At 37.8% G+C, this 26,712-nt stretch overlaps 1 protein-coding gene across 20 annotated transcripts in view; it reads right to left on the minus strand.

Annotated features, from left to right (window-relative positions):
* LOC126355227 (longitudinals lacking protein, isoforms A/B/D/L) overlaps nt 1-26,712 on the minus strand; it is a 718,131-nt gene that overhangs the window by 687,569 nt on the left and 3,850 nt on the right. Inside the window, exons 5-7 of one of the 20 annotated variants that reach the window (XR_007565481.1) lie at nt 23,212-24,345; nt 22,886-22,982; nt 21,099-21,393 (exon numbers count right to left, since the gene is read on the minus strand). The exons of the other annotated variants lie outside the window; for them this stretch is intronic. The gene's annotated coding sequence lies outside the window, so the exon portion shown is untranslated. Of the gene's footprint in view, nt 1-21,098; nt 21,394-22,885; nt 22,983-23,211; nt 24,346-26,712 lie in introns of those variants that run through there. 20 annotated transcript variants of the gene reach the window in all.

Consider the following 26,712-nt stretch of genomic DNA (forward strand, 5'->3'; position numbering starts at 1 on the left):
GGTGATGAATGCTTAAGCCATACTCAAAGTTACAAACGGTTCACAACGTTTAAAAATGCCCAGACAGAAGTAAGATAACATCTACTGACAACGCTAATGACACTGTGTATGACAATTAATGACTGAACTGTCTGAGAGATTGGAGAAGAATAGAACATTTCAGTTGGATCACGTCGTCAATTGGATCAAGTCATGAAATCCTGACATGTCATCTTGGAATGCATCATGTTACTGCAAATTTTTTCCCATGACTCATGAGGCGACAACAAAACAAAAGACCTCTGCCTCGGAATCTGTGAAGACCATTTGGATGGTGCCAATGAGAACGAGAAGTTCCTTGAGAGAATCATAACTGGTGATGAGATGTAGATCTACAGTTATGATGTTGAGACCACGGTTCAATCTTCATAGTGGGTCTGGAAAAGTTCAAAGCTCGTCAGGCCAAATGTCAAAACCCATGCTGATAATTTCCTTTGACTTTGAAGGATTAGTTAATCATCAGTTCATGATACAGGGACAAACTGTTAATCGATGGTGCTATTGGAACATTTTGTGATGCCCGAATGAAAATGTAAAAAGGAAACAGCTTGAAATGTGGCGAGACAATTTATGGCTCTTGCGTCACAATAACATACTCGTACATTCATCCCTGTTGGTGCACGGCTATTGCACAAAAAACGAAATCACTGTGCTGCCTCATCCTCCAGACTTGGTCTCTGGAAACTGTTTTTAATTCTCAAAGTTGAAAACTCCATTGAAAGGATGAAGATCTGTGATGAGTGACGAAATAAAGAAAATTCATTGACAGCACTTTGTGTGATCTAGCAAGAAGTGTAACAAAACTGCTTCTGGAAGTGGAAATGGTGTTTGGGGCAGTGTATCAATTGTGGAGGACAGTACTCCAAGGTAGAACATGCACAATAAGTAATTGGTAAATGTAGAAAAATTCCATGGACAAAGTTCTGGAATTTTTTGAACAGATCTCATATATAGAATATACCTGGCATTACTCCTACCTAATTTGAACAGTGTAGTGAAATGCTTATTTTTTGCATTTTGAACACCAAGTACAATTCATGCCACTTTGTGTTTACTATATGCTGTCTTCATCATGTTGTAATTTCAACAGCGAGCAGTGTATTCACGTCCAACTGCAATATGAAAATCATTGTTACAAACCTGATCTTTCTTTCTTCTTCCCATTTTATTTCCAACAAGGCAGTCTTTTATAGTTAACTCTGTTCAAAGTGAACCCTCTTTGAACTGTGTGCAATGATGTTAGTGTTACTTTCTTGTATGAATGTACTGGCATTCTGCACTGGTCCATGATTAAAAGTAAAAAATGTACCTGGTTTATATCCCTTCTAGATACCTCTGGGTTCTTCAGAACAGTTTCCAGACAGCATACTGCCAAAATGATCAACACAGAGACATAGAAAGAAATAAGATAATAGACTGTAATTTCTGGATTTTGTGTAACACTGTCACTTGAAACGATTTTAAAGTTTGGAAGACCCTAAGTCAATTAAAACTTGACTCAGAAATTGTGAGTATGCACAAATTCAACACAAAAGCTGCTTCCTTTTGTAAGCTAAAATACTTATGAATACACAATGAACACCAGTGGCCACTCAGTATTCTGTTTGCTATAAAGACATTATAACACATTAAGCCAGTTACAGACACTTAGGTGCTGTTCTGTATGTTGTGTAGCCATACCGAAATTGGACATTTGTAACTCAGAAACAATGTTCTTTTGTGGAAAGTAGGATACATATGTCCTGAAGCCTATTCATTGTCTGAAGTGTCATGCTTCACAGTCCTCCATTTCCTCCCACAAAGTGAACATCCTCAAGTTGCTGCTGTAAATAGTCAGCATCCAGCAAGTACTGTCAAAATACAACCTTCAACCCAACACCGCACCACAACACTGAAGCATCCCTCAACAGATTACACAAAACTACTATTCAAAGAATATTTAGTTTGTAACAAGAACCAAAATAATGTTTTCCACAACTCCCGGTATCACATTACACAAATATGAGGTGTCTATGTTTGAAATATTTTAGAAAAGTAAGAAAAAGGAATATGAAAACAAAAAGAGAAATACTTGAAATAAATATGACATAAATACAAAATTCCCAGTAAACGGTCCAGATTTTTGGACACAACAAACAAAGTGTGGAAATGAAGTTATTTAGTGCAACAGGAAAACAAAAGTAAGTAATTTGCTGATGCCTTGAACTGCTGCTAGTTTGCTGATGCCTTAAACTGTTGCAATGTGAACAATAGCTAAAAAGTAAATTGTGAAAATTAAAAGTGACTTCAGTTTTATGCTCCCAAGAGTGATGATTCTAGTAGACACAAACACACACCACCACAACCACACATTTTGAAATGACAGGAAGCTTCTGTGAAGCTTCAGGATGATGATCGGCACACACAATTCTGAGTGAGAATTAACAGAAAAATAAAGTACTGTCAGATGTCCACACAGATCACAGACAGTCAAGAATAATAGGAATGACAACCGTCAAAAATGGAGGGAGCAATTTATAATGCCCCTAACTTTTATATGAAATTTACCCCAAAGTAATATAACTATGCTAAACACTCTGGATAATATATTGATAATCATACACAACAGATCATAATGTGTAATTAGTATAAACAGTCATGAAACAAGGGCACCACTCTCTTTTCTTTCTTCCTCTGTTCTTTTCTTTTTGCCATTATGCTCGTCTGTCTTGGTTAGCTTGAGTCACGTAATGCAATTAATTCTGTGGATTCTATGAAATGATCACAGGAGATCTGTCTTGGACTTTTACCTAATTATTTGCAACTGGAACTGTTATTAGAAATCGAAATATCAAGTGTGTGCATTTGAAGATCGTGCATTTCATGTAGAGGACCTTTTACTTTAAATATTAGGCAGTAAGGAATAGTGTAAGCTGACTTGTAATTCTTTAAAATATGCTGTTCCAAAGTTTAACCATATTTCATTTATAAACCTGTTCTTTCTTTACAGATCCATAATTTTGTGTGTTTTCTTAAATATGAAAGCATTTCTGTTGCTTATTATAGATTACATGTGCCACTTCATGTGCTGTAATCTTTTGTATGTGAAATAATATAGAACCTACAATAATTTTAATATTTAGAAGTCTGATATCAGTTTAATACTAACTTCTACAAGGAAACATATTTACATTCATGGTCAGTAACAAATTTTACTAAGAGATTTGCAAAGCTTTTGGTCATCACTACTTTCAGAAGAAATTGCATTAACTCTTCTAAAATTTCTGATTTACATCAGTCATTTAATGAAAGAGGCCCCAGTTTCTTTTAATGTTGCTGCCATTGCTTTTCATTTGAATATAAAAATAGTTCACAATCTGAATTGCCTTTTATATTAATTGCAAATAAAATAATTAAATTCCATTGAATGGCAGTGACGTTAAAGATTGCAAGATGTTTTTGGATTCTTCATTAAACAGCAACAATAACAAATTAGTTACTACAACATAAAGACCATGTGATACTGAGAACACACTAGATCCAAAGAAGAGCTCTTAAAAATGCTTTCCAAGCAAACCTGCAGTAACAGATGTTGTGTAGAATAAAATTATTCTAAGATAGAAGGTCCACCTTTCCTACTTACAACAATATAAACATATCATAGCTGTTCCCAATAGGAACAACACTGTGTTTCTTGCAAGGCATGGTCCCAGTGGAGATGGTACTATGGTGTTCTTTTCAACGAACTAAATTACTAAGCTAGTTATAGGGGGCTGCAGTGTAATAAAAATGAGACCCCAGGGATTAAAGAAGCCGTAAGTAACAACAAAAATATTCTAGGACTGACTCAATATTGAACCCTCGACCTTAGATTTATACCTGACAGTTAACTCATTGAGCTAACAGTAATAAAATAAAACAGAAATAGTAACTCGTGGGAACATGTGACAAATTAAAACTAGGTACCTTGATTGGAATTATAACATAGATCTCTCCCCAACAGATATGTTGATGTTTTATTAGTTTTTGTTAGGTGAATAATGCAGCTCTCTATACTAGTCATTCTTGCAAATGTCTTTTTAATCTCAGTGTAACTACTGCAGCCTAAATCTACTGCAGCATGCTTGCTGTGTTCAAGTCATGGTGTCCCTATACAAATTCAATTATACAGACAACAGCACAAAATCAATATGTTCAACTCCAACAACAATACACAAAACCCCAAATGACATTCACACTTTTCGGCAGTCACCAACTACAAAAAGCTATTACAGGATGGCAACTTTTGTTTCGTCAAAATATTTATCTAAAATTTCCATGTTTATCTGGGTTGAAATTCCAAATTTCTCTGAGTAAATTATTACTGTATACATTGAGAGCTTTACTTATCTACTTTTCATGGCTGTAAATGAAAATTCTTTAGTTGGCATTTCACAATTTTCTCAGCAACACTGTGCACCACATGTACTTGCCATTCCTGGAAATTTCTTCACTATCATTATACACCACTCTGTGGCACTGTGCAATAACCTCAGGTACATGGGAAATGACTGCAGGAATATGCATCAAACCCTTGTTATTGGAATGGAATGCTAGTTTTTCATAGCTTTAACTCGTCGCGTTTCGAATCAGGTGCTCTTTACATTGTCAACATTGCTAGCTTCAGTACGAGACTGAGAGGAGGCTAACAAAGCACTTCTTTGCACAGAAATTAGTAAAAAATGAACTGAAGACAGAATATTCAGTATTGAACTGCAATACATGTGAATAAAACATGTTCATACATGGAACTTTATGCAAAAGACAAATTCACAATTATGTACCAAACTCATATTCGTGTTACACTCCAACAAGCAATACTCAGACAATGGCAAACAGATTCAAGAGCCCCATGCAACTGGAGACAATAACAAAGATTCCTGTACTCAACGAGTGGGAACGAGGCAGTCACAATCAGGCAACAGACATTAGCCATTACAGCAATTCAATTAATTCCTTCAATTTTCCTTAAGGGGGTAGGATGTCAAACGGGCTGACTTGGAAAGGAGAGGCATCACAGGACATTTTAGTTTCTAGTGTCTATACTTTTACAAATAAACTCATAAAACTTTGTCAGCAACACCAGGAAGGGTTCAGTATTCACACTCATTGCAGTGGAAGTTTAAAAACATAACAAAATAATTTTTTTCCTTGTGAAATTTCATTTTTCTCACTTACTAATGGCAGCATTTGTTGCTATAGGTACACTTTTCTTCATAAGTTAAAGAGATTCTTCGATTAATTGTGCACAGCATACATACCATACTTACGGTGTTGATTAGAAAAAACACAAATTTTATAGTTATATGCCTCAATTTTTACCACAGTTTTTAATAGAATTGGAAAATTCTAGAGTTTCATACACCTTTAAGTGTCCTGTGGTGCCTCTCGTACTCCAAGTTGGCCCATTAGACGTCCTATCCCCCTTAAGCAACTCCACAACAAACTGCTTCCTAAGATGAATGTCAGTGATTTGTAATAAGATATTTCTTCCAATTGTTCAATTCCCCTTTAGTCTCTCATAATTCCCAAACTGCTCTAAAAATCAAGTTTGCCATTGACTCCTCAATTTACCAGACAAGTCGCCATCCTGTATCAGGTAATTTAAAAAACAGCCTGGGTTGCAGAATAGTAGATAATACTTGTAAATTATCCTGTGCCCCCCCCCCCTCAAAAAAAAGCACTATGGTTCTAATCACTTCCCATAAAAAGTGACATTGATAATGTTTCTTTCACAACAGGGATAACTGAAAGAGTCGCAGACAGGCCTTATTACCCATAACGGACTGTCCTATGCAAAACTTATCAACCATCTCCTTCACCGACTCCCTGTCGTTCCTGTTTGTTTACCACACGCTGTCCTGCTCATAACTATTGATGCCATCTCCCTTTTCACTAACATCTCTAATGTTATGGCCTTGCTGCTATTAAATGACACCTTTCCCAACACCCAATAGGTTCCAGACCTACAACCTACTTCCTGGTCACCATGACTAACTATATTCACACCCACAATGACTTATCCTTTGAAGGCTTCACCTACAAATAAATCCAGGTTATGGCAAAGAGCACCATCGTATTCACAGGTCATCTTAAGAGTAATCCTTCCTAACCACCCACAATTCCAAATCCCACACCTGGTTCAGTTTCATTGATGACACCTACACAATATCTCTGTATGCCGATCTTTCCACAGATGGTTGCAGGACCTTGGGTGTTCAGTACAGAATATCAAGTCAAACACCTTTCAGGTGTCTAAATTTCCAAATTGTTATTTTATTTGGCTACCAGTCCCAGTGAGTGACGCCATCTTTAGGCCTCCTGACAAATGTGTAGGATTCTCACCTTTGGTCCAGCCAAAATAGACACCAGCATTCAAAGACTGGTATTCACAGATTTTTTGAGACAGCTATCACTTGGTCAGCAAGTGATGCTTGCCGTGATCGCTGTCTCAAAAATCTACGCATACCAGTCTTTGAATGCTGGGCCCTATTTTGACTGGCCCAAAAGTGGGAATCTTACTGCAATTCAGTCAGGAGGGCTGAGGATCACGTAATATATTGTCAGAACTGGCAGCCCAATAAAAAAAACAATTTGGAAATTTAAATGGCTGAAAGTTGTTTGGTTTGACATTCTTCATGATGTGGATAGAGGGAGAGGACAACCTACCCACATTTCTCCACAACCTCAACACTTTCTCCCCCATTCACTTGACCTGGTCCTCCTCTAAACAACAAGTTACTTCCTCAATGGTTACATCAGTCCCTCTATCCATATCAAATCTACCAACCACCAGCAATGCCTGCACTTTGACAGTTATCACCCATTCCCTACCAATAAGTTCCTTCCGCACAGCCTGCGGTCATCACATCGGTAGTAACGAACCTTTCCCCTTGAAACATATGAAGGGACTCACTGAGACCTTCACAGACTGAATTACCCTCCCACCCTTGTACAGAAACTAATCTCCCTTGGCTTATCTCTCCTGTCACCCACTATCTTCAAAAGTCCCACCATCCAGCCACAGAGAAGCATTCCTTTCATGAGTCAATACTACAAAGGGTTGGAGCAACTGAATTCTCATACTCTGACAGGGTTTCGACTACCTCACAACATGCCCTGAAATGAGGAATGTCCAATCCACTATCCTTCCAACCCCTCCTACAGTGGTATTCTGCCGCTCACCAAATCCTGGTCCATCCCTACTCAGCCTCTGCTCCCTATCCCTTGCCCTGTAATAGCCCTAGGTGCAAGGTATGTCCCACACATCCTCCCACTACTACTACTACTACTACTACTACTACTACTACTACTACCACCACCACCACCACCTAAGCCGCAATCCACCGTGTTGAATTCTAAGCGAGCATGACAACCAACAAGCAGTCTGCATTAATGGCCACTGACAAGCTGTGGCAAGACCAGTTGTTGCACATGCTCCCCAATATAAAGTTCTTGATTTCAATGACTGCTTCACAGCCTGTGCCATCTGGATCCTTCCCACAAGTACCAGCTTTTCTAAACTGCACAGGTGGAAACTCTCCCTGAAATATATCCTGTGTTCCCGTAACCATCCTGGCCTCAAGTTCCCTTAGACACTGTCCTTCACCTGCATATTCCTTTTCCTGTTTCCGGTCCATTGCTAAACAGTCTTCTCCTGCACCAACCTTCTACTGCAAGTTTTATTGCTTCAGACGTAGCTCCTCTACCTGTATTTCATACATACACATCATTTTGAACTCTACAGCTTCGGAATTCTCATCAATATTGTCAACATGTTTCTTTGTCAACTGGATTCAGACAATGGATTTAATTTAAGAGAGACAGACAGTGCATTATGGACAATTTGTGTTTTCCTGTTCTTTCAGTTTATGGTCATTCTTCTCTCTGGTGATTTCATAAATTCAATTACGCACAAACTGCAAGATCTTGGTTGCAAATTCCTCACACACACTTATCTTTTATTCAGGTCCCCAACTACCTTTTGACCGAAAAAATAGTGCCATTTTGTCCTTGAATGCAGCTGTATGTTGTCACAATGCCAAGGTATATTGCTACAATGGACATACCTATAATTTGCTTTTTTCAGTGATGCACACTGTTCCTACGTCCAAATTACCTTCAAAAAGTCGGGTTGCAACTTGTTCTCAATATCTGAAATTTTTACCCAAGAATGTTGTAATGGCCCTTCAAGAACTTCATACATAATCTCAGAGGTCTTCCCCTCTGATCTCCTCCGCTGAACTTGAGCTCTTAAAAAAGGGAAAGAGAAAGCCATGAGGTATTGTTATAACATGTGGCACCACCTGATATTCCACAATATATTTACTGTTTCAAACCACAAACCCAGCAACTATTCAAATTTTGCAAGTTAATTAACTTTTATGTTCCTCATTTGAGTATATATTATTACTGCTCCTGACATGGGCACTCACACGAATATATCCAAGAGGGGTGAAAATTCAAAAAATGCCATTTTTAAAAATTTAATGGATCTGCTGAGTTCTTGTACATATTACTCAATACCTACGCAGTATGTATATTTCAACGATGTATGCAATCTTTTGATATTCTACAACCTGAAATATATGAGAAAGCTTAGCCCAGAACATAAATTGGCCAAGTGCAAATATGACTTGCACACTGAGGATTCTATACAATTATATATATACATACAGTTCACAAGTCTTGGAAATCGCGAAACAACAATTTCTGCCCATTATCAAGATCGACAGCAGCAAGATACTCGTCCCAGGACTCCCAAGACTGTGACAAAGTCTCTGTAGTAGTTCCGTCAGACTAGTTCATACTAAAGAAGAAGTGAACAGTAGATCAAGTTTGTTTGTGTGTTAAGGGAATAGGTAATAAAACTTTTTATGTTTGCATACAATAATGTTTGTCTATTACGCTTTTGACGGATGTCGAATTATCTCTACTGTACAATCTTTTGCTTGCTGAATTTCATGATTCTAGGTAAGTGGGAACTACCCTTGAAATAAATGGCCATATCTTCTGAATGAAGCGACTTAGATGAATAAAATTTTTCCACTTCCAAGGGACCACTTATGACAAATTTGAAATTGATACACCTACCTGTTCCTGAGAAAATGGGTTCTTAACAGCCAGACAGAGAACAAGGTGGTCCTATAAGGATTTCCTTTCTACAGATTGCGGCATGGAATCCTAAAAATGCACGGGAGAAATGTGATATGTCCAAAACCAACCTTAAACTGGCCTGTGGAACTGGCTAACAGTCGAGGACTGAATGAAAGCAACCCTCATGACTTCAATTTCTCACACTTATTTTAAAGTCATGCCAACCTCACTGCAGAATTCTTAGCTCTCATGACTGTGTATTGTGCTGTGTAGCACCCCATAGAGTTTAGAGTAAGTCCCAATTCTTGGACGCCATCCTTTTAACCTTAAAATTACATTTTACCTCCTCTCGTCTATAACAGAAAATCATATTTCCCCCCACGTATTTCACACCCAGATGAAATGTGTGTTCACACCTCCAGCATTCAATGATCATGTTCACTAGAGATTACTACTGTTGCTCTCCATGTGCAACTGAATGTTCAGCAAGCCATCACAGGTCTCCTTTGTCCACAGAAAACTGGTGTTGCTATTCTATTTTGCAGCTAAGGGTGTTGGTGTCATGGGGCCTGGGGAACAGTCATGATGTGGCCCCGCCCAACTTTATTTTTGTTCCTCAAGCTAAAAACTTCCCTGAAGGGACACCATCATGAGAGCCTGGAGGAGGTCCAAGCCGCCACGACGAGGGCTTTGAAGGCCATCCCAGACTCAGTGTTTGCGACGGCATCTGAAGTATGCAAATATCGCATGCAGTGGGTTTTTGACGCAAGGATCATACACTGAAGAGTACTTACTGGTTGTAGCAATATCTATGATAAATTGTGATTCACAGCTCAGGCTCATTACTTTTTATACAAATGCTGTAAACAGACAAATCCTAATAATCAAGAAAAGAAAGTCAACATTTTATACTGTTGAGTAAATATGCAGACAAAAACACTACCACACGTGATCCTCACCATTTCATGAACAGCACCTCGTCTCCAATGGCAGGGTGCACCTATCTTAACACGGCAAACTATGCAGTCCCACAGATGCCTTCTCTGCCCCATTTTCCAGTAGGGTTGTGCCCCTTCCCCCCAAACCTTTCCTCTTAGCCACCATGGATTTGTTACCACATACCACTGGATTTCTACCTGGGGCTTATAAAGCCCACTGAACAAGTTTGGGCTGTCGTACATTTGACACAATGTATCTTCGCTGCAGTAGAAACCGTGACACCTGTGAAGCTTATGAACTTGGGGCAAGAAATTAAGCACCATTCTGATAACTCTCAAGCTGCAAACTATGTTCACTCTGAACTGTAGTTATGCGCATACAAATGTCCTGTGCAGAATGTTGGAGAAATGAAGTTATAAGGCTTAATAAAGAGTGAAAAATAATTCTTTTTGTATACCTGTAGTGTGGAAACTGTATTTGACGATTAACATTCTCTTGAGGAACCATTTCAAACCGTACCAATCATGGAATAACAGCTAATATGAATCTAGCAGAAACATGCAATGAACAACAGTGACATTTCCATATGCTTTAGAATAGTTTTCCAAACTGTTCCAAGAACCACGTGTTCAGCAGGAAATGAATAAGTGCTCCACTAAAATCTTAATAACATGGATTGTTTCAGTTTTTTATGATGTTATAATTTCTGTTATTTGTTTCAATTTAAAATTGAAATAAGTGAATGAAACAACTTTTTCTTTTTTAAATTTTATAACCTTAAAAATAAAAGAAGTGTTTCTTCAAAGTACTGGGATTCCTAAAGTGTTCTGTCAGAGGAAAAGTTTGGCAGCCCCTGCTTTAGAAGCATGTACCTTATAGAACGTAATCATAACTGTCACAAAAGTTGAATTAGTAGACTCCCTGTTGTCAAAACCAAAATGGAATACATAGCATTTTTGTAAATCAACAATTATCCATAACTTGACAGTATTAGGGTTAATATAAACTAACATTTTACTTATTGGTAATTCTTGCTGTTACCGGCAATCAAAAATGCAGTTAGTTCCAGTGGTGAAGGCAGTAAAAACTGCTGAAATGAGCAAATTCATCTTCAATCTCAGTTTTTGTGAAAGAGTAATTACTGAGGGACGGGATGTCAGGAACTCCTCACTGCTCTGCCTCCTGTCAGCAGGTAACACTATTTCGTCAGATACGGGTGGTCTATCAACAGACTTTTATTTTACAGTAATTATGACCTCAGAATTAACCAACACACACTATCTTCCAATTACCCCTTTACATTCTAAAAATTTCTTCAGCTTCACTTGATTTGACCATTTCACATTGTGGCTCTTGTAAACAACAATAATTACCACTGTTGAACTAATGCAGATACATAAAACACTCATCAGAAAGCACTCAGCCCAAAACTTAATTTGGTGGTAGGCCACTGGTCCTTTTCTCCTCTTCTCAATGGACATGAATATTGAGCGAAGGTGATTCTGTTACTTACTACTCAATTAGATGACGAAACTGCTGCATAGCTCATTTCCAAGTAAATCAATGTGCATGACAAATGATTTGACAGTAACATCCCAGAATAAACTATTAGGTTCAGTCTCCCATCACAAAAAAATATCCGTGACTGAACAAGCACTGGTCAGACAAGGATAGAAAGAAAGGTCACAACTTCCTTTTCAAAGGAACCCTACCAGTGTTTGGAACAACAGATTAAGGGCAACTTTTAGTTTGAATGTATGGTGAATAATAGTGTTCTTTAGGAAAATGGCAGCAAAGAACCAAGTGCACTTAGTTTGTATACCTCGGAGCCTCATTCAACATATTGAAGAAGCAATATTGCCCACCATAGAGAGAACAAGATGATACAACGAACTACAGGTTGTGGACCGTGTTGGAATAAATTGCAGCATTGTCCACAGAACAGATTACGGCCACCAGGTTCTGAGCAGAGTGGAAGGACAAACAGGGTCTTCAAAGGCTCTAACACAAGCTAGGCTGTAAGATTTCCCGAACTTGTGAAACAGGTTTGAGAACTGTTGGATCCCCATAAAGGTGTCAGTGTACACCACACATCAAGAGGCTGCTACCCAGATAGCTGTGTGTAGGACACACACAAAGATTTTTATAGTTTAAGCCCTTTCCAAAATGTCCAGGTAATGACAGCTGTAGGACAACAGGAAGTGTACTTGGGTAAGATCCAAAAGAATGCCTGCCCCCTCCCCAAAGGTAAGAGTATTAAAATCCTTAACTGTAGAAGTATTCATCTGAAAAACAAAGACCTCCTCAATACTATGTGCAGGTGGCAACCATAAACTTATAAGCAGAGATTCTTCCTGAAAACGTTAAGGTTCTATCGAAAAGATAGGCTAATGGGGAATGGAGATGTATTTTTGCAGTTAGGAGAAAGATTTAATATGAATGGTGGGCATAAAATTGTAATAAACACACAATTACACAACAGACAGACTTGCCCTCCTTCAGTATGTTCACATGGAAACTGTATCAGTGACTATGACATCGTTGGCAACAAAGGAAGGTATATTTATGATCAGTAAAGTAGTAGACGAAAAAGCTGTAGTGCTATCTCGATGAGGAACTTGAAAACATTCAGAACAGAGCACGAGCATTTAAAGGAACTACGGTTCAAGTTTCAAAGACTAGTTGATCACTGAATGATTATGTACCCAAAACAACTGTTCATAACGGAAGAAACCAGCCACGGTATAGAGTCAAATGCAAAGGTACGTCCAAAGAAACAGAGAACTGCAAAAAATAAGTAAAATAAATCATAGGACTACAGATAGAAAGATGCTAAATGAAAGGGGTTTGGTTCTCAAGAGTGCAACACGTAAAGCCTTAGCAGAATACTGTCAAAATGATCTTTCACAAAACCCCAATAAATTCTGGTCATATGTACAGGCTATTAGTGGCACTGAAGTTAGTATCCAGACACTGACAAATAAGACAGAAACTGAAATTCAGGGCAACAAAGCAATCCCACTTTCAAATATTCTTCTACAAAGAAAAACCCACAAGAATTGCACAAACTAAATCCTTGTACCACTGAAAAGATGTCGTGTTGAAAAAGAGCCCACATTGTTAAAATTGAACACAAGAGTCTACAGTCGAACTAGCCCTCTTTCAACTAGGAAAAGCTTGCCCAATGCACCAGACTCCTAATCCGGCCATTCCTGGGGCACATGCGTGCAGGATTATTGAGTTTCTGAAATTTAGTTTGAAAACATAGGGGATACTATGTACTGTACTTTATTTAACCGAAGGATACAATTTTAAAACAGAGGAGATACTTTATTAAATCCAAAAATATTTAATTTCCAAAGAAAACTTAGTCCTTGAATGTATACTGTACACAATGATACAGCCATACCACTCACCACGAAACATGTCCCTAATTTTTAACTGTTGCAATGATGATATGTGATAGTGGCATGCTTTATCATGCATTACATTGGTACTGCATTTATCTGGTTGTTGCATAATGTACTCCAGGAAGAACTCTGCAGCTGCAGCACCAGCAGTGTGATAAATATTCATGCTCTCCCCTGTCTTCTTCACTTTGAGCATTACCTCTTGCTTATTTCTTCATCAATTAAACTCTGGTCCATATTACAGTTTTCCTCATTCAGACACTTAGTAACATCATCAACTTCTCCTCCTGGAAGGTTGGGGAACTTGTCACTGGACAAAGTAAACGATAATTCCAAGTTGACTGGCTAATCACTGTTACTTCTGGATCCAACTTTGCATCAATGGATGGCTACAATATTCTCTTCATTAGGGTAGTGCTCTCCACATTAGCCCATGCTTCGGCTCCTTGGAAAACATCACATACATCAATTGATTTCCATCCCCTTCAGCACAGTCTTATCAAGTCGTTTTCACTTTCATCAGCAAGGAGACAAGAAGTGACTTGATTCCAAATTCCATGGTCCATGCTCTGAATTAGGTCTGGCACATTGCATGGTAGAAAGATTGCTTGTATACCATCAGACTTTAAAGAAACATCTGAAGGATGACTAGGAGCACGGTCAATTACAAAGATAGTCTTCAGTGGAAGCTTATTCTTCTTTAGCCCTTTTCTCGCTGAGGGTACAAAATTTTGTCTGTCCATCCACACTTTCTTCTGAATGCAATACTGCACTGGTAGAGTATTTACGTCAGTGAGCCGAGAACAGTGTGGATATTGCCATCTTCCAACCATAAGCGGTAGTTCATGACTCATTCGCATCACAACACGCCATTAATGATACGTGATGTTTCTGTTGCTCCTAACCACAAGTTTCCTTCTCATTCTTGGCAGCTAATGTTTTTGAAGGAAGCATCTCGTAAAAAGAGCGATGTTTTATCAGCATTATACAAGGCATCAGCAGTTAAATCTTCCGTATCTTGTTTACGAACTCTTCAGCTTCCTTACTGTTCGCTGAGTGACTTTCCCGAGTGCCAGCTGCTGAATGTCTTCTAATTTTTTCTAAATTTTATAGCCAACCCTCACTTGCTGCAGACAAGTTACTACAGCCAACTTGTTTGTTACATGCAGCTAATTTTTCCTACTGATGGAATTCCTTTACTGTGTTACAGTACGAACCATTTATAAACAGCTACGTCCCGTTCTTCATTCTCATAACCTTCCGTTTTCCCAACTCACCATCCATTTGTGGTGAGTACTGTTGACCATCACCACCTTTCTTTTCGATGTCATAAATAGATGCTCGTCCAACATTGAACTCAGCAGCAACAGCTTTCTGCGAAGAATCTCAATTTAACTTACCTAAAATTTCAAGTTTCTGCTTGAGGTCTAGCATAACGGGTTTCCTTTTAGAAGACGTGTACAAACAGTACAGAACACTACAATTTCAAGTACAGTATATAAACCATTGTTTAACTGAGCATTGTTGTGCACTATAATTCATTGTGCACATTTTGGATATGTGCCAAATTACTGAGAAGCCGGATTAACGAGAGTAGCGTAGTTGGAAGAAAGCACAGGTCACACCTATTTAACAAGACTACTAGTAGTAAAAGTGATCCACAAAATAACCAGCCAATATTGTTGACACTAATTTGTTGCAGAATCTCTGCTCATTTCATCTCAGAACATGTTCTATATATAACAGAATGACCTCCATGCCAGCACGAATTCTGTAAACATATGATGTTGTCATCTTCAGTCCAGAGACTTTTCATGCAGCTCTCCATGCTACTCAATACTGTGCAAGCCTCAATCTCTTTATTACTGCAACTTACATCCTTATAAATCTGCTTAGTGTATTCATCTCTTGGTATGCCTCTACAATTTTTAACTCCACTCTTCCCTCCAACACAAAATCGGTGATCCCTTGATACCTCAGAACACGTCCTACCAACCGACCCCTTCTTCTAGCTTTTCAGAAAAAACTTCCTGCCTAGTCTATACACAAGATTAACAAAATAACTTCACTTCAGAAACACTTTCCTTGCCTACTTCAACAATAATCAGTTATTTTGCTTCCCAAGTAGCAAAACTACTCCACTACTTTAAATGTCTTCATTTTCTAATCTAATTCCTCAGCATCTGATTTAATTGGTCTACATTAAATTATCAGTTTACTTTTGTTGATGATCATTTTATATCCTCCTTTCAATTTGCTTCAGCTGCTCTCCCATGTCCTTTGCTGCCTGACCAAATTACAATGTCATTGGCCCACTTCAAAGTTTCTATTTCATCTCCATGGATTTTAATTCCTAGTCCAAATTTTTGTTTTGTTTCCTTTACTGCTTGCACAATATACACACTGAATAACAACCGGGTAGGCTTGAAGCCTGTCACACTCCCTCACCAACCACTGCGTCCCTTCCAAGCCCATTGACTCCTAACTGCCATCTGGTTTCTGTAAAAATTATAAATAGCCTTTTGCTCCGTGTTTTTTACCAATCCCACCTTCAGAATTTGAAATTATTCCAGTCAACATTGTCAAAAGCCTTCTCTTAAGTCTACAAATGCTAGAATCATAGGTTTGCCTTTCCTTAATTCATCTTCCAATAAGTCGTAGGCATTGCCTCATGTTCCAACATTTCAACAGAATCCAAACTGATCTTCCCAATCGGCTTCTACCAGTTTTACCATTCATCTGTCAGGAATTCATAGTGACAGTGATACTGAAGAAACGTAATTGGTGTACTGAGTTTAATGTAAACTACCCCAAGAAAGCCAACTTAAACAGCTTCAAGAACCACCACCTAATAACTACTAAGAAGACACTAAAAACCCCTATGCATTATTCACATGTTTCTGAGAGATTTATTGCAGCACATAGTAAAGTATTCAATCATCCTTCCCACACCCATTACATGAATGGAGCACAAAGAAACCCTAATCTCAGATCCAATGGATGTGATGAACACCACATTGGGCAGAGTATATATGCCAATATCAACATGGGCTGCTGAAGATCTGAACAGAAATCTCTATGAAACAAGCAAACCACCTTGCCCGTTGAACCACTTAAGAATCAAATACACAATCTAAAACACTCAAGACTGCTTAATCATCAACAGTGACTTACACAGCTGCTGTCATGTAGTGTTTGTTCACTGCAAAGATGATTACGTTCACTGGTTCAAATTCCATATCTCCTCAATACTTGATAGTGATTAAAGTCAAAACAATCAATTGTCAAATACTTTCCTTTTATACTAAGTATATATATCAACACCCATGCACACACATTTTATTCTGAAAAGTCTTGACAACTGTGATAATTTTAGTAGTGTGCAGTCATAGGTAATAAAGCATAAGAATCTAGTAGAATGAACACGGTTTCAATGACCCCAACGACTTTATATTGTTTCTTCTTCATGTGGTGTGCCAAATCAAATTCCAGTATGTTCTCTATATGAAGAAATGTTACATTCTTCACTGAAAATGCTTACTTACCTTCAACAAACACCACCAGCAAACTGTAACAGCCACATACACTCAAAAGTATTGTTTCTGCTGGACACCATAAGAAGTTTAGATAAGACAGTAAGAAAATAACTTGTTCCTTTTTCTGGAATCTGCTTCAAACTTTATGTAGTTTTTTATCTCCTGACTTGACTTATAATAGAAAGTTTCATGCAGTATTGTGCAGTTCATTAACTTTTAGCCTACTCATTCACTGCAAGGGTGTACTTACATTTCATATTTCACGACTTTAATAGTTTAAAAATAGAAGAACTTAGTGCGTGCCAGACATATTTAGATGCACTAAATTATTCAGTGCAACTGTTCTGCCTCTCCACTATCACTTCAAAAAGGAAACTTACTCAAATGATTGCATGTACACCGAAATATTTCCTTAGGAAGGTAGTGATAAAATGTTTTTAACCTTACATCTGGAGGAAACAGCAGATATCTGCACTTAACCACACAAAAACCACGAAATACATCCATGTATATAAGATTGTAAGAAAAATTTTACATGTTCTGAAATCATTTTTTTATGGAATTAATTGGATGAATTTTAACAAGTACCTTGTGCTGCAAGCTTCAACAGTGTTCACATAAAAAATATAAATCCCACTGTCTACCTCCGCATATTTCCAATATAGTCCGGGAAGTAATACTTCCATGTACATTTTAAAACAGCTTGGTACTCAAGAATCAAAGTAAGTTTACAGAGGTGATTGTAGGTGTGTGTGTGTGTGTGTGTGTGTGTGTGTTTTAGAGAGAGAAAATGATTATTGATCTGAAAAACAAAATCTTTGAAGAAATTGCAACAAAATAACAAGTTCCATTGCCATGAACTTCATTAAAAATATTTTCAGTATAATCAGTTAACACTGTACAATTACCAACAATGTGTCCACTTATACTTTTCTGCTATCAACAAAATGCACAAATCTGTGTTCCATTGAGTGTGTGGAGATATGAGAGCAAATGAAGTACAGCCTTCCCTTTTAAGATGTCACACCCAATCTAAATGATCCCTTTAAATTGATCAACCTCTACCTCATTAAGTTTTGAACATTGCTCACCTGTGTGGGAATAACTCACCTTAACAGATGATTCATATTCCACTGAATGTTGGTTGTTTGACTGCTTACCTCAGTGTGCATCAGTCAAATGGAAATGAGAGATCGAAAAAGAAAGTAAATGGTTTATTACCTCAAAAGTAATTGCCATAATTAAAAAAAAATTGTCCCAGAGAGTCAAAACGGTCAATGCCTTCATGAAAAAATCTTTGCAGCTGCCCACAAAACCATGATTATACTCGGGCGTGCACCTCTTGATCCAAAGTTGAGTCACAAACTTTCTTTCCTTCAAGGCTCCAAAAATATGGGAACTGCATGAGGAAAAATTGGAGTTGCTAGAATCTAAACCATCTTCGCAAAACATGGGCAAGGCATTATCCCACAAAATTTCCCCCAAAGACTATGGCAGTGTTGTCTCTCAGTGCAATAAATACAGCTAACAGTTATGGAGATTATTTGTGAAATAATATAAACGTTTGCTTTTTCTCATCTGTGTCATTTCCGTTAGACTGTCCCGAATAAATTTTCTGCAGCTTCATTGCAGCACATTACAGCTACTTCCTGGACAAACAAAAGTTCACTAACATTCCTAAAAATCATGTATACTCTTATGACCAAATTAATCTCGCCTTGGTGCAAAAGACATTCTGGTAACCCTCTCAGAAAGAAAGCACAAACATCAGTTCTAATTGGTTACTTCCTTTACACATGCTTTAACTTGCACTAATGTTTAGCTTACATTAGTGCTTGAGCCACCTTGTCAAAGAGTCTATCGAGAATACTGCAATCAAGGACGGACGGACACACACACACACACACACACACACACACACACAAACACACACACACACACACACACACACACACACAAACACACACACACACAAACACACACACACACAAACACAAACCCTGTCCCTTCAGAAACCACGCCAAGTTTACTGAACTGTCAGAAATGTTTGATGAACACTGCACCGACATGCAGGTGCCTGTCAGCCCATGCAGGCAACTAGTTTCAAGTCATGCTAAGCACATCGTTAAGACTTGAAGTAAGATGATCTCATCTTACATCAATCTCAGAGTGGACAATGACAGTAGTTATGGATTGCAATGCTATATGGAAGGGCCTAAGCAACAACCTTCCACTAGTACAATCAACAAGATGCGATGCATGCAATTCAATTTCTGACAATACTGTTAATAGCTTATACTTCACTTCTCTCTTTGAGCCCATTTTACCACCAACCATCAATATTCAATAAGTATTTACAGTGACGAGGCACAACCTCTGTCCAGGAAATTCTCTTAATTTCACACTGCTAACAGACAGTTCTTGAGTAGCAATAATATGTGTGAGTTTTATTTCAACTGTGCATTGAGTGAAGGTGTAGTGCACATGATCTAAACCACAAAATGGATCAGTGAACATGTATGCTGCTTTGTTTCAAACTGACTAACTGCATGCACCCTGGACGACACCCCACAGAAAGTGAAGAAACTGTCGAAGAATCATGTGACAGTGCAAATGATAAGAGGAACTGACAGATGACCCACTTCATAGTTACCCACATACGTGCAAATGGAAGCATTGCCCAAATTGTTCCCCACTCTTTGATCCTAGAACAAATGCAAGTTCAAATTGACACCTGTGGCAACCTTTTGAATGGAAGATTAATGATGGCCTTATCAACAATTCCTCCACAAGGGCACCACAGTAAATGCTGCAACAGATCAACAAATACTGAAACGTCTGCTGCAATAGATCAAGCACGTACACCTCCAGTACACCACAAAAGGTGACAACTCTGCTCCACAACAATGCTTGACAACACACTACCTTCCCAGAGCACAATTCCTGGCCAACAGATGAGTTGTGTCAATGAACCTACTGTCCAGCCTTTTTGTTGTTCCTCAAATTTAAATCAGGTGTCTCATAGGTGTTCCCAGAAGTGCATCACCAACAATGGGGATTACTGTTGCTCCAGCAAGTCAACAAGTCATTCGTAATACAGACATTCATCAAGCTTTCAAGACAAGTTATATCCACCTCAACCCATTAAACTTTTTACTTTAACATATTACCATCTATTATTGTGGAGCTTTGATAGCTGTAAATAACTAATTGTTTATCAATGTTAAAAGCAACATTTTGTACACAGAACCACAGATACTGACAACCAATGTGATGGAAGTAAGTAACTGGCAACTTTCTGATTAATGAATTAGCTGGACAGCAGCATTCGAAGCGCAGTTTTGCAAATGATGGGATTTACATTATTCTGCTAGAAAAAAATATGTTATGCATGTAAATAAGGAAAGAACAGAAGCCACAAGGTACTGTGTACACCACTAAGATGTGTTAAATTACATATATGCTCATGGTGAAATACAAAGAACATGCCCTATTCTTTGTCTGGCAGCACTGCAGCAACAACACATCTGAACATTTCTCATACCTCCTCTTTGATTAAGTGCCAAAGATGTGCTAAGACATTTATTATCAAAAGCTAACACTGCCAATGACAAGAATAAATGCAATAATTCTATTTCCCCAGTTACCCCTAAAAACTGCCTGCAGTCTTAGAACGTGCAGTAAGTATTATACAAACGAAAAAAGTATTTACACAATTTATTAAGAAAAAAATTCTTTCCAATTTGGTTGCAAGAAAAACATTTCCGAAATACATTCTCTCCTTCTTCCAAGAAACTACAATATAACCTATGCAAATAATTGATTGGAACACTCCTTGAAAAGTTTTTAGTATCTCCCCATCAGTAGTGGCACATGTATTACGAAAGTTTGCGCTGCCAGCATCCATTAGATGACCTTTCACATTGTTAGTGTGACTATATATTCTATGTGAGCTGTCATATAGCATGTGTGTAAATCCCAATACAGGTAAGGATAGGTATGATGAATCATTGATTTTGATGATTAAGTTGCATCATTAACCTTTGATGGAGAACATGAGTTAATGATCACAGGAACAACTATGGAACCTTTATTCGATGCTGCCTTGTACAAATATAGCAACAAAGAACAAATAATGTAATAGAAAAATAAGATATTATTTCTCTCTCAGTAAAGTACAAAGTTTCCATTTATTTCAATGTTAAGGATCTCTTCATTCACAGATGGCACTAAGTCACAGAAGTGTTCACAGTTTGAAGTCCTTCAGAACACACACTACCTACAACACCCTATGTGTACATCCTCTATGAAATGCAGCGAACAAACTTCTCTACATGCTGACATGAGCTGGAAATCTGAAAAGAAGACATGAACCAAATTAAAGAGAAATCTGATGCAAAGTCAATATTTATAACCACACCTGTAATGGAATGGCACCTTATTAAATTCATGAGAATTATTTTGGTGTATGTAATGTGTTGCCAAGTGCCTCAAATCGATCAGTGACACACAGAAATCGAAGTTTTCATAACTATAACTCCCAATAGAAAAATTGTTAATCTACATTTACAAGACAAACTTTAGCAAAGAGGTGGCAGTAAGACCAGAACACAGACCCTCTAAAATTTACAACAATAAGTGTTCCAAGTTGCAGTATGGGAAGCATACTTTACAAAAGCAGGCATATTTATTACTTTAGAATCAGGATTGGGGGAAGAGAAAAAGACCCCATTAATAAAACAAAATACACTGTAACAACAGAAATGATCTGCAACTGGAGAATAAACACCAGTATGAATCCATTTTTAAGTATAATTTGAATTAAAGATTGCAAGAGGATATCAAGTTCTGAACTGCTATTTTCCAGTACATTACCATGCATTTGTACCACACCAATGCACAGTGTGCACATATTTCCTGTAACATTCACTTGACAGGTGAGTTAAATCAATTATCTCTGTGCTGTTGCTGCAGTTCTGACAACAGACGAAATATGAGATGTGCTTTGGTGTTTTGCACTGAGCAAATCCACAGTGATATTTTAACAACACCTTCCCCGAGATGGAAATAATACAGTAACGGAAAAACTTGAGTTAATGGACTTGAGTAAGTGTAGAGCCATGTTTCAGTTGCAGCTTGTAACACTGATTTTAGTCATACCAAGGAAAAAAACTAAAATTCTTTACTGTCACTTTTACAAATATGCAAAGAATAAAAATTCACAACATTAGTATATGTTTAAGTGTTTCTGTGGGTGGTAATAGTACACTGCAAAAGATAACACTTCTTTTGCCACAATTATCATGTACAAAATGAACAAATCTTAATTACTTCAACTCACATTTCATCAGAAAATGGCGATGCAGTATGAAAGGAACTGGTATAAATATGAAGTAGCTCATATAAGAGATGAGAGCTTACTATGAAATGGGACAGCAAAGTTCGATTAATCTGTCAATGAATAACTGAAATGAGACTACCCTCTATTCAACAAATCTGTGCAAGTTTAGTACTCCACATGATGCTATGCTTTGATAACTATCTTAACCAGGATAATTAGCTACACAATAAGAGCATTTACAGTGAAATTCACAGCATTTTAAGCTAAAAAGGGAACAGCGAACATTTTACCCAAGTCGCCCTTTCATACAGTACAGGGATTTGAAAATTTCACTTAAATTTTATAGCATACACTATCCCTCGATTCAACAACTGGTTTACTTGGGGGCTCAGATAATTCCTAAATATTTAGTCATTACATGAAACTGAGGCATTTGTAATAAACTCCCATTTGTGGAATTTCTTTGAAAAGGTTAACATTGAAAAATCATTAGCTGTACTACATACCTCCAGTCCACAGAGAATAGGCAATCTGCTTAGGAAATATGGTCTCCAACTTGAAGGCACACGTTGAAAAGACACAATGGAACACCAAATGCCGCACCTACAAAGTTATTACCAGAAAAAACAAATTCATTAGTATCATTTAAATTCCAGCAACACATTTCAGAGGAACCAAGGCTGGAGAGAGAGAGATATATATATATATGGGGGGGCAGCACATGACTAACTGCCAATTCCTATTTTTGTTCCTCTGAATTGTGTTACAAATAAAATTATTTCAAAATTCAAACAGTATTTATTAATTAAGCAACTAGATTGTATTTACTTACTTCCAATAGCTGAAGTGAAGTTTGATGAGGCAATGGCAGCAGTTCAGTTCAGACCCAATGAGCAACTGGTTCTCCATGAATGCAGCAGATTAGTGCAGTGATTTCTCAAAATATACCTGTGCACACTGCTTTAAATCTCGCCAGTTGTTCCAATGTAGTACATGACAAGATATCAGCATGTGACTTGTCACATTTTAGGCACTCAACTTGCCCTTTAAAAACCTAGATTTATGAAGGATATGCCTATAATGTGATGCTATCTGTAAAGCAAGCACAACACACACACACACATTTCGTGTACTTCCTCCACAACATACTTATGCCTGTAAACAATGTGTGAAATTCATTGATAAGTCATCAAAACACTTAGGCATCCAGGTATGGCTTAATCACATCCAGTTGGTGTCTGATGTGCTTTCCTTGATATGAAATGACAATATTTCACCTGTGAATTTGAAAATTTTAAATTTCAGGATGTGTTCTCAAGTTAATGTGAGGCACAGAGACTAATGTTCATCTTCACTGGCACCTGTAGCACCAGCTGCACAATATGTAGGCCTCCACCTCTATAATAGATCAAAGTACATGGTACAAGCATCATTTGTGTAGGACCCCTGGAATACTTCCAACCAGATTTCCAACTTACATACAAAAGATCAGTTTAAATGAATCTTCAACAACTGTAAAATATTTTCTTACCAATGAAAGCTTAGAAAGTTTACTGCACCATAAAACTTTAGAAGTAAATTAGTGGTTATGTGACAGGATAATGCAGACCTTCAAAATTCATGTTACCATTTGCTGCAATCATTCATATGTGAAGTGTCATTAAAAATCACTTGCGATTGTAAGCTAACAGAGAGCCCATCCAGCCAGCTTCAACTGGTAAGTGACCTGCTTTACGTTGGTGTGCACGAAGAACATCACTCCGACTAAATCGTTTCATACAAACTGCACAACAAAATTGCTTCTCCACTCCACACTCATACCGCATGTGTCGATCAAGTGTGTAGGTGACCGAGTACTTTCGGTCGCAACGCGGACAACTCAACATGCTAGAACAACCTATGTCTGAGGATAGTGTAGTCAACCGGCTGGAGAAGGTGGCCAGTCTGCGATACAGTGGCCAGACCTCTGGAACAACAATAAACATCCCTATGTCACTACCTGCTATCCAAACTAAATATAGGCATATGGGGAAAATCTTCCATACAACTTAAGCCCAATACCACAAGTACCAGTAAGAACAGAAACTATATAAACTACCAAATCATGTATTTCAGAATTCAGTCAGCTAGTAATCTGGCACACATTTTCCTAAATTACCATGAAACTTGGTGATTCGCTATTAACTATAATATTATGCCTCGCTATTAACTATAATATTATGCCATATTTTAAAGTTCCATTAAACTAAATTTTCTTCACTCTACATGCTCTTAAATATGATACTTACATCTGTCCGATCAAAAGTTTTTACGCATAAAATAAAACTGTTTATTAAGATATACTGAACCAGTCACATGTCTTAGGAAAAATTCACTTGGGGAAACCAACCAGATAATGCAATTATAATCAACCACATTATAATAGTCCTTATAGTAGACATTTCAGGTGCTAGTTTCTTATTAGCAATAATTTTGAGTGTGTATGTGTGTGCGCGCGCACGGTGTGTGTGTGTGTGTGTGTGAACAATCTTAAGCTAAGATACCAATTTTTAAAAAAAGTTAAACTACAAACACCTCAAAGTCACATTTTAACAGTGGAAATACCTGAAAACACAGCAGCAACAGTACTACATTACCTGTTAAGTATTCCATGACAACATTTCAGATAGCCACAATAATACGCCAAAAAAAAACTTCCACCAGAACTGTACCCACACACAGCACCTCAACACCATAAATGCACCTTGACAGCATATTTCTGACATCTGCAATTACTTCAATCTTCATCTCCAACAGTAGTTGACAGTTTGAACAGCCAGACGTGGATGACAAACCTCTGGAGTGCATTGTTCCTGGTGCCATTATAATTGCCTCCTCAAGCCGTGGGGAGAAAGTAAACTAAATACAATTCCAACCATTCCTGAACACATCAACCCTAATACTTACGAAAAGCCCTGTAAATAAACACTACACTAGGTACATGTTAAGAAATTTGCTGAAGATGGGAAGAAACAGGTAAATATTTGTGTCAAGTGTTTAAATTCATGTAAAATTATTTCTTACCACTTCGTTCTGCTTCAAACCTAAATTCATTCAAATATAACTGGGTGCATTTACAGAAGGAAACTAGACACATATGCCCAAAATACACTCACAGGTCCAATCAACTTCCTGGAGAGGCACAACCACATCCAATACATGTAAATCGAACTCAAATTAAACCAACAGAATTTTCTATGGCCTGTTAGATGCTTCCATCAACTTACCATGGACTTACCATGTCTACAGTCTTGCCCCCTCAAAATCAACATAAGTTTCAGTACCAAAGATGTGGCACACTCTTACAATCCAAAGTGCAACATAAACTCCTCAGGGAACATTATAGAACCACAAACAAGCACAGCTTTGCATTATGAAAGCTGCATTATCACCACAACTGATAAAGGTTTGTCTGCCACAGACATTTTCAGCTACTACACAAGGAAAGAAGATACATGTCATCTAATCACCATTAAAATTTTAAAAGTGGCATATAAAAATGATACTGACCATCATAAGCTATGCATCCATCTTCATAAATGATGTCAGTTGCATGGAATTGGACTGCAATTCGGTCAACCATAGCCTGAATGCACTGCCGGACCATCCACCATCAGCTGCTTCATCATGTTCACTGTTTCAGTACAGCAACAGGTAATCTTCTTATGCAGAGTTGGAAAGTTGTCTTCTTGCCAAATTCTTGAAGATGATGATGATGTGAGCTTCATAATTTATCGCAACTGCTAGTATTAAAATAACCAGCAACCGATGCTAAGTTCTCTTCAGAAATTTGCGCACGCGAAACTTTTCGTTTGACGCTCAGGCTGGGTGAAACCACCCACAGCGGTGTTCAATAAGATCGCATTCCATTTATTACGCAAAAAAAAACTATCCTGCACAGCAGTAAAAACAAGCAGTAGCCAATTAGTCGCATGTCCCAAAAATACCACTCACCTGTGTGCTGAAATCCAACTTCATGTTAAGGTAATAATGTGCAAAGGCCTCTTTTGCACGTTCCAGGAAACATTCAGCACTCACCTAATTCCTCAAAGGCACGTAGGTAATTCGAGGGATATCATTAGTGTTGAAACTGTATAATGATGCTGTCCTAAAGGTGAGGATACATTTTCAAACAATGCACCATAACAAGTACGGAAGGCTTTCTTTCAAAACAGTGAAATAAGTTTCAGAGCTGCTTCAGGCAAAATACACTGTGTGTAACTGTGTTAATCCAATGTTTTCTGATCTGCAAATGGTGGAATTTCTATACCAACAACCTTAAAAGCTTCCAGCA

Source organism: Schistocerca gregaria, chromosome 3 (assembly GCF_023897955.1).
Source record: "Schistocerca gregaria isolate iqSchGreg1 chromosome 3, iqSchGreg1.2, whole genome shotgun sequence".
In the NCBI taxonomy this organism is placed as follows: Eukaryota; Metazoa; Arthropoda; class Insecta; order Orthoptera; family Acrididae; genus Schistocerca; species Schistocerca gregaria.